We start from the raw sequence: 9488 nt of genomic DNA, 5'->3' as shown, positions 1-9488 counted from the left end.
ATGTTGGGAGAGTCCTCAATGTCCGTGGAGGAAGGGGGTAGGCTGTATCTGGCCCAGGGGGTTTTTGCCAGGAGAGCTGCTTTTTTTGTGCTTTTTCTGCACATGCGCAGTTTGCAGTTACGATCTGAGCTGCAGGCTTGCTGGAGAATAAAGTCCCGCCCACTGCCTCTAGTAGCTAGAAACAGTCTAGCCCATATTTTCAATGAATGAGTGCACAAGCTTGGGCATGAAACTCGCCCAAAAAACGGATCAGGAACTCTCCCATTTTCACGCTAGCTGGATACTTAGAAAAACTCTCGTAAAATTCCACTCACTAACTCTGTTTCTCTCACTGCAGATGCTGCTCAAACTGCTAAGTTTATCGAGCATTTTCTCTTTTTATGTCAAATAATTTGATCAGATTCTGTCATGCACACTATTTTTGACCAGATTCAGTAGCCGGAACTCTACCACCTCGCCCGCCACAGAATCGGAGCGGGTGAGGGTCCAACAACAGAAATCTCCGCTGACCTCAGGCAGGAATTTCTGGTCTCACTCAAGCGAGGCTGTAAACTCCTGCCCAGTATATACAATAGCTGCCTTATTTCCTTATTATTTGCCTTGACTTGACATACTTCTAATTAATATGCTTGCACATTTATAGAATAATGACCAAGGATTTATAGGAGGGGATTTTCCAGTCGTGTCTGCCCCGAAACCAGAATTTAAATAATCCTTCAAATTTTCCGTCCCATCCCTGACAATTCCTGCAGTAAGAAGTCTCACAACACCAGGTTAAAGTCCAACAGGTTTATTTGGTAGCAAATACCATAAGCTTTCGGAGCACAGCTCCTTCGTCAGATGGGGTGGATATCTGTTCTCAAACAGTGTAAACAGACACAGAAATCAAACTTACAGAATACTGATTAGAATGCAAATCTCTACAGCCAGCCAGGTCTTAAATGTACAGACAATGTGGGTGGAGGGAGCATTAAGCACAGGTTAAAGAGATGTGTATTGTCTCCAGACAGAACAGCTAGTGAAATTCTGCAAGTCCAGGAGGCAAGCTGTGGGGGTTACTGATAATGTCTCATAAATCCAACATCCGAAAGCTTATGGTATTTGCTACCAAATAAACCTGTTGGACTTTAACCTGGTGTTGTGAGACTTCTTACTGTGCTTACCCCAGTCCAACACCGGCATCTCCACATCATTCCTGCAGCAGGCAGGACTGGAGAATTTACCCCATAATCTTGCACTTTAATTAAATTGTGTCTCTTCAATCCAGGAGAAAACAGGTGTTAAGACCCAGGCCAGAAACTCCAAGGCATTTTGTGAAGTTTCCTTAGACCCTAAGTTTTACATTTGATTTTGACATTGGTGTTTCACTCTAGGTATGATTCAAATGACCCAAGAGGAAGCTTTTATCAAACAAAGTTTATTTAAGAACAGTTAGAATATAACAAAAAGAATTAGCATAACTTTTACCAATTATAAGATTTAAACATGCCACAATAAAACTCTTAACAGCTAGTTATCTCTGTTGTTTCAATGTAAAGAAATATCCCACAAACATATGCCATTCTCCAGCATTAGTTAATGCAAAAACAAGTATGCTAACGTGATGCCGGCTCACGTGATGCTGGATTTCCAGCTTTTTTAACACTTCTGGACAGCGAACCCATCAGTCGTCCTCAGAGAAGGATATATCCTCCAAAAGACACAACTTCAGAGAGGTAAACTCAGTCTCTGGCAGCTTCCAACACAGCAACACCTAAACAGCAAAAACACCAACTCCAGAGAGAGGGGAAAAACACTGCTCTTTCTCTTAACTTCAAGCAACTTCTGAAAGTAAAACTAGAATGGTCTGTGAAAAATAGCTGTCCCTCAGTCACATGACATGACTGTCACTCACCCCCAATCAAACTCCATGCAGCAGTCCCGGGGGAACGTTAAAACCATAGAACACTGTATTAGTTCAGATTAAAATCAACATGTTATCAATTATACTGCTTCAGTAACAATAAAGGACACCGGCTACAGTCAGCACAGCACCGACAAAACATCCTGCAGAGAAACATGATTAAAATACACGTCTTAAAGGTACCGTGCCATTACACAGGATGAAATATTCTTTAAAATTGTTATTAGATGGACAGTGACTTTGGCAATTGAACTGTTATGAGAATGCAAGCTCTTGCCACACAATCCTATGCTAATAGGATTGTCAAGACTTAATACCCAGTCCTGATTATAAGCTACAGACACATGATCGTCATTCAGTATTATTCATTGGTTACAAAAGCTGATTTAATTTCAAAACCACTGGTTGTGATTTCAATTGATTTATTTTTTTCCCTCATAGTTAACTCTGAAGGTATATTTAATTTGTTTTCCAGTTCACACTTGCTTCACACTTTGTATCCTGTGACTAGGGTTCACACTGTTGTATGGCGTGCAACTGCAAACGTGTTAATTAGTCTGCAGTCATTAAGCTAGTCTCAATTCTGCAAGGTAACAGAAGAAGCCAGCAGCTCAAATTTGGAATCAGTAAAGTGGCTTTCTGGAGAGCTGAAAATTAAAAACAGTTTTCTGATCTATTGATAAAATGAATTACACTGACAGCATCATAAGTGGACATTATAGGTTATTGTGACATCATGCTAGACCATTCTAAGCCTGCATATTGTATCCTCATTACAGGGCACACAATGAAGACAAAGGTATTTGAACTTGTTGAGTTTGTGAACTGAAAAGGGAAATGGAAATAATCAGCTTATTCGGGGCATGAGCGATGGAGCGGGATCTCCTACAATTGAACTGAATTTGCGAGCAAGGGAGGATTTCACAGTAACCTAAGATACTGGAACATAGGTTTATAATTATTCAGAATTCTGGGAATGGAAGTATAAACTTTGACTTATTTTAATTACTTAGAAAAGAGGCACCGGTGATGGGAGAAGACTCGGGTTAGGTGACCAAAAGTAAGGACAAAGAAGCAGGTTTTAGGAGGCTTTTCTAGGAGGGGAGAGAGGTAGTGAGATAGAGAGGGTATTAACAATAGTATCTTGCATTTGTATAGCACTTTTATGATAGACAAACATTCCCAAGTAATGATGTGGAGATGCCGGCGTTGGACTGGGGTGGTCACAGTAAGAAGTCTCTCAACATCAGGTTAAAGTCCTGATGCGCGATTAATTCACTCGGGAGGCTAGGTCGTACCCGGGAATAAAGGCTTTTATTCGCAACAAGAATAGAGCATACTGCTTAACAATACTATCCCAGACTAAGGGCCACTAGGAAGTAGCAGTGACCTCTATACTCCTATAAGAAGGCGGAGCCAAACGGAGTGTACCACAGAACAATGCTAACAGGTGGAACACCCCAACCCTAACCCCAACAGTAACAAGAGTAACATATGTACAAGTACCCATAGTGGTAACCATCTATGGTTCACCACATTCACCCCTCCTTTAAAAACAAAGGCCAGTGGGGTAAAGAGACAATCAAACTGTCCATATGTTCACAAGTTCAGTCGTATCGGAGGTCCGCACGGTCTCTGCGACCTCCGCAGTACTGGCTCCAGTGCCGGTTCTGGTGACCGTGGTGTCCCTCTCTCCGAGGTGGTGTCCAGTGACTCCTCCAGTTCCTCACGCACCTATGGACCTCGAGGTGGCGACAATTTCCTGGACTCAGGCAAGCTGTACACGGGAGTAAGAGGATTAAGTGGAGGTGCCGATGCTGCCGGCGCTGTGTCAGGAGGGGAGAGAATGGGCAAAGGGATCCTAACCAGGGGTGCGGGAGTGACGGGGGTTTCCAGGTCCCCCGCAGGCGCCAGATCTCTGATAGAGACCGTGTCCTCTCGCCCGTCAGGATATGCCACATAGGCATATTGAGGGTTGGCGTGGAGGAGATGGACCTGTTCAACCAAAGGGCCGCCGCAGGAGGACAGGTCCTGAGTACGTCAACCAAAACGGCAGTGAGGTCCCAGAGGAAGACTTCCTGGGGAAGGTAAACATCCGCTCATGTGGGGCAGTGTTGGTTGCCGTACACAGGAGGGACCGGATTGAATGGAGCGCATCAGAAAGTACCTCTTGCCAACGGGAGACTGGAAGACCCCTAGACCTTAACGCCAGTAAGACAGCCTTCCAGACTGTAGCGTTTTCTCTCTCGACCTGCCCATTACCCCTGGGGTTGTAACTCGTAGTCCTACTTGAGGCAATTCCTTTAGAGAGCAGGTATTGCCTCAAGTCGTCGCTCATAAACGACGAACCCCTATCACTGCGGATATAACTGGGGTAACCGAACAGGGTAAAGAGACCCCGCAGGGCTTTGATGACCGTGGCAGAGGACATGTCAGAACAGGGGATGGCAAAGGGGAATCGGGAGTACTCGTCAACCACGTTGAGGAAATACACATTCCGCTCTGTCGAAGGAAGGGGGCCCTTGAAATCGACACTCAGTCGTTCAAAAGGGCGAGTGGCCTTAATGAGGTGTGCGCTGTCAGGCCGGTAGAAGTGCGGCTTGCACTCTGCACATACCTGGCAGCTTCGAGTTATCGACCTGACATCTTCTATGGAGTAGGGCAGATTCCGGGCCTTTACAAAATGGAAGAGCCGAGTGATCCCCGGATGGCAGAGATCATTGTGGAGGGCCTGTAGCCGGTCCTCCTGCACACTGGCACATGTTCCACGCGACAGGGCATCTGAGGGCTCATTGAGCTTCCCCGGACGGTACATGATATCATAGTTGTAGGTGGAGAGTTCGATTCTCCACCTCAAGATTTTATCATTCTTAATTTTTCCCCTTAACGTGTTGTTGAACATGAAGGCCACGGACCGCTGGTCCGTGAGCAGGGTAAATCATTTGCCAGCCAAATAATGGCGCCAATGCCGTACAGCTTCCACAATGGCCTGAGCCTCTTTTTCCACAGAGGAGTGCCGAATTTCAGGGCCTTGGAGGGTGCGAGAGAAAAAGGCGACGGGCCTGCCCGCCTGGTTAAGTGTGGCGGCCAGGGCGAAATCAGATTAATCACTCTCCACCTGAAAGGGGATGGACTCATCGACAGCGTGCATCGTGGCTTTCGCGATGTCGGCTTTTATCCCTTCAAAGGCTAGGCGAGCCTCTGCTGTCAGGGGAAAAGAGGTAGACTTTATGAGCGGACGGGCTTTGTCAGCGTAATTGGGAACCCACTGTACATAATACGAGAAGAAGCCTAAGCATCTTCTCAGTGCTTTGATGCTAGTGGGTAGGGGAAGTTCAAGGAAGGGACGCATACGGTCTGGATCGGGGCCGATGACCCCGTTTTCCACCACGTATCCGAGGATTGCTAGGCGGTGCTTGTTGAATACGCACTTCTCCCTGTTATAGGTCAGGTTCAGGAGAGACGCAGTGCGTAAAAACTTCTGGAGGTTGGCATTGTGGTCCTGCTGGTCATGGCTGCAGATAGTGACATTGTCCAGGTACGGGAAGGTAGCCCGTAGCCCGTTTTGGTCCACCATTCGGTCCATCTCACGCTGGAAGACCGAGACCCCATTAGTGATGCCGAAAGGGATTCTTAAGAAGTGGTAGAGACGGCCATCCGCCTCAAAGGCCGTGTATTTTCGGTCCTCTGGGCAAATGGGGAGCTGGTGGTAGGCTGATTTCAAGTCAATGGTGGAGAACACCCGGTACTGCGCAATCTGGTTGACCATGTCAGATATGCGCGGGAGAGGATACGCGTCCAGCTGCGTGTACCTATTAATGGTCTGACTATAGTCTATGACCATCTGGGGCTTGTCTCCAGTCTTGACCACCACGACTTGTGCTCTCCATGGGCTAGTGCTAGGTTGAATGACCCCTTCCCTGCGGAGCCGCTGAACCTCAGATTGAATAAAGATCCGATCCTTAGCGCTGTAACGCCTGCTCTTAGTCACGATGGGCTTGCAGCCTGGCACGAGATTTTCAAATAAGGAGGGCGGGGTAATTTTGAGTGTCGCGAGACTGCATGTGGAGCGCGCTGGACAATTTGGAGGCTGCTGTTCTCCCACTGAAAGTGGAGGGAGTGGCCCATCGTACTGCAGGGTCACACTCTTCAGGTGGACCATAAAGTCTAGCCCCAGGAGTACCGGAGCACAAAGGTGCGGTAACACGAGGAGCCTGAAGTTCTCGTAAACTGTGCCCCGCACCGTTAAGGTTACCACACAGCTCCCAAGAACAATAACAGATCGGGACCTCGACGCCATAGAGATTGTCTGCCTGACAGTTTGCACGCGGAGAGCGCACCGTTTCACAGTATCCGGATGGATGAAACTCTCCGTGCTCCCGCTGTCAAACAGGCAATGTGTCAGGCGCCCGTTTACCTCTATGTCCATCATGGACTTGTCGAGTCTGTGAGGCTTGGCCTGGTCCAGGATGATTGACGCCACTGTTGGATCCCGAGTGTAACTGCAGGCAGCTGAGATAGTCGACGATGAGGACCCCTGCTGGTCTTCTGCGGCTGGTGTCGACCAAAGTGGCTGCGTCCACGGATCGCACGTGGTCGATGGCATTGAAAACAGCGGCACCCGCAGGTCGCACGTGTCTTGGGTCATCGTCATCAGAAATGGTGGCGCCCGTGAATCGCACGTGGTTGAAGACATCGACAAGGCCGGAGATGAGGAGACGGATCCTGGGGAGTCACACGCAGCACTGCTTGGCTTGGAAGGGGTCTTTGCTCGGCACACTTTTGCATAGTGCCCTTTCTTCCCACAGGCGGAGCAAAACACCATCCTGGCCGGACATCTCTGACGAGGGTGCTTTGCCAATCCACAGAAATAGCACCGTGGGCCTCCTGGAGCTGCCGCAGCCGTCAGGTCTGAAGTTGAGAGCATTATCGCGCAGTTCCGAGGAGCCGCCGGGTACAGTTGAGGCGGTGGCTGTACTTGCCACGATGTTCCTACGTGGTCGGTGGGGTAGGTTTCAAGACTTCTGGAGGCCGTTTCCATCGCATCGGCCAATTCTACTGTCTTAGCCAGGTCCAAGTTATCCTGCTCTAGCAGCCGCAGGCGAATATAGGATGTGCCGATTCCCGCCACGAACGCATCTCGGATCAGATCGTTGGTGTATTGAGTAGCCGACACCTCCTTGCAATTGCAGGCTCTGGCTAGCTGTTGAAGTTCGCGCAGGTACTGTCCCGTCGTTTCGCTGGGCTGCCGCCGTCGAGTGGCTAATAGGTGACGAGCATGAATTTCATTTGGCGGTTTATGGTACAGCTTCTTGAGTAATTCGATGGCCTCTTTGTAATCTTGGGAATCACGGATTGTTGCATACACAGTGTCGCTCACCCTTGCGTGGAGGACCCGCAATCTGTCGGCGTCGGTCTGGACTGCTGTTGAGGCGTCGATGTAATCCTGGAAACACTTCAACCAATGGTTGAAAGTGTTCGACGCTCCTGCGGCACGCGGATCCAAGGTTAGCCGATCGGGTTTCAGCATCTGCTCCATTTTTTTTTTGAACAAAATTTGTTGCGAATAAAATTGATGCGCGATTAATTCACTCGGGAGGCTAGGTCGTACCCGGGAATAAAGGCTTTTATTCGCAACAAGAATAGAGCATACTGCTTAACAATACTATCCCAGACTAAGGGCCACTAGGAAGTAGCAGTGACCTTTATACTCCTATAAGAAGGCGGAGCCAAACGGAATGTACCACAGAACAATGCTAACAGGTGGAACACCCCAACCCTAACCCCAACAGTAACAAGAGTAACATATGTACAAGTACCCATAGTGGTAACCATCTATGGTTCACCACAAGTCCAACAGGTTTATTTGGTAGCACGAGCTTTCAGAGCGCTGCTCCTTCATCAGGTGAGATTGGCTACTCTATCTGTGCCGCTCAAAATTCTATATATCTCAATCGTGTCCCCTCTCAGTCTCCTCTGCTCCAAGGAAAACAACCCCAATCTATCCAATCTTCATAACTAAAACTCTCCAGGCCAGGCAACATCCTGGCAAATCTCCTCTGTACCCTTTCTAGTGCTATCACATCCTATAATGCTGACTCTGAAAATACTGCAAACAAAATGTTTAAGTTTGTCGATTACACGATTGAGCAGAAAAGGTTTGACAAGGAGATGCACAAGAACTTACAGCAGCAGGACAGGCTCAAGGTGGCTTATTCCTGTTTCTTTGTCCCTATGGTAAAAATAAGTGGCGCATTACTTTTTTTTAAGCGGAAAATGTAAGGTGTCCAAGTAACAAAAATAGATGCAGATCAGTAGGTAGATTATTCAGTAAGATGGAGCAATGAGAAGTGCCTTGGTTATGATAATTCATCAAATGTTGAATCATTGCATTGTGTGTCAATTATTGCCAGGTTAAATTGAAAATAGAATCACAGAGTAACAATCCAAGGTAATGATATTGGGGCTCTGTAAGACAAAGGGAATTCAGAGTTGCAGCATCATACTATATTTTATCCACTGGGCTTACAAAAAAAAAACCATATTTGCTTTGTGATAAATGTGACAGGCAACAGAAACAAAACCAGATCTTAGAACAACGACGAGTGAAAATTAGCAATGTTAACAGCATTCCTTGTGGTAAAAAGGCTAAAATGGCACGAGTTAGTGAACATTTTTTAAAAAGTCATAAAATGAATAGAGTCGTACCAACACAGGAGGTAATTCAGCCACTGAGCCGACACAAAATGCATAAATAATGTGAGCTTGTGTGGAAATGGGATTTGGACCCAGCCTGAGGAGAGAGAATTGGGAGCTATGATGATGTTTGGTTTGTTTCTTCCTCACAGCAGAATATTTAAGGTTTGTTGATTTGTGGATATGACTCATATCAAATAATTGGTTCTTCTTCATGTTTGGTGCTTTTATAAGCCGCAGTATCCATGGAGGAGGGCATACCGGGGCAGTATGAGGCATACCTAAAAACAGGGTTAACCTGGTGAAGCCAAACAACGGAAGAAGCATGCAGTAGAGCTAAACAATCCCACGACAAATAGATCAGAGCAAAATTCTGCAATCCTGCCACATCCACTCATGAATGGTGGTAGAAAATTAAACAACTAACAGGAGGAAGAGGCTCCACAAATATTCCCGTTCTCAGTGATGGCGGAACCCAGCACATCAGGGCAAAACATAAGGCAACAATCTTCAGCCAGAAATGTCGATTGGATGATCCATCTTGGCCTCCTCCTGAGGTCCCCAGCACTACAGGTGATAATTTTCAGCCAATTTGATTCACTCCATGTGACACCAAGGAACAGCTGAAGATACTGGATACTATAGGCCTTGACAACATTCTGGCAATCGTACTGAAGACTTGCGCTTCAGAAGTAGCTCTTCCAGTGCAACTAAGGCACTGGATCTACCCGGCAATGTGGAAAATTGCCGAGGCATATTCTGTGTGCAAAAAGCACGACAAATGCAACCTGGCCAACTACTGTCCCATCAGTCAACTCTCATCAGTAAAGTGATGGAAAGGGGTCATGCTTTCAAACAGCACTCACACAGCAATAACCTAGTCATGGAC

This window comes from Mustelus asterias, chromosome 21 (assembly GCF_964213995.1).
Source record: "Mustelus asterias chromosome 21, sMusAst1.hap1.1, whole genome shotgun sequence".
Classification (NCBI taxonomy): domain Eukaryota; kingdom Metazoa; phylum Chordata; class Chondrichthyes; order Carcharhiniformes; family Triakidae; genus Mustelus; species Mustelus asterias.
Note: the sequence above shows the minus strand (reverse complement) of the source record.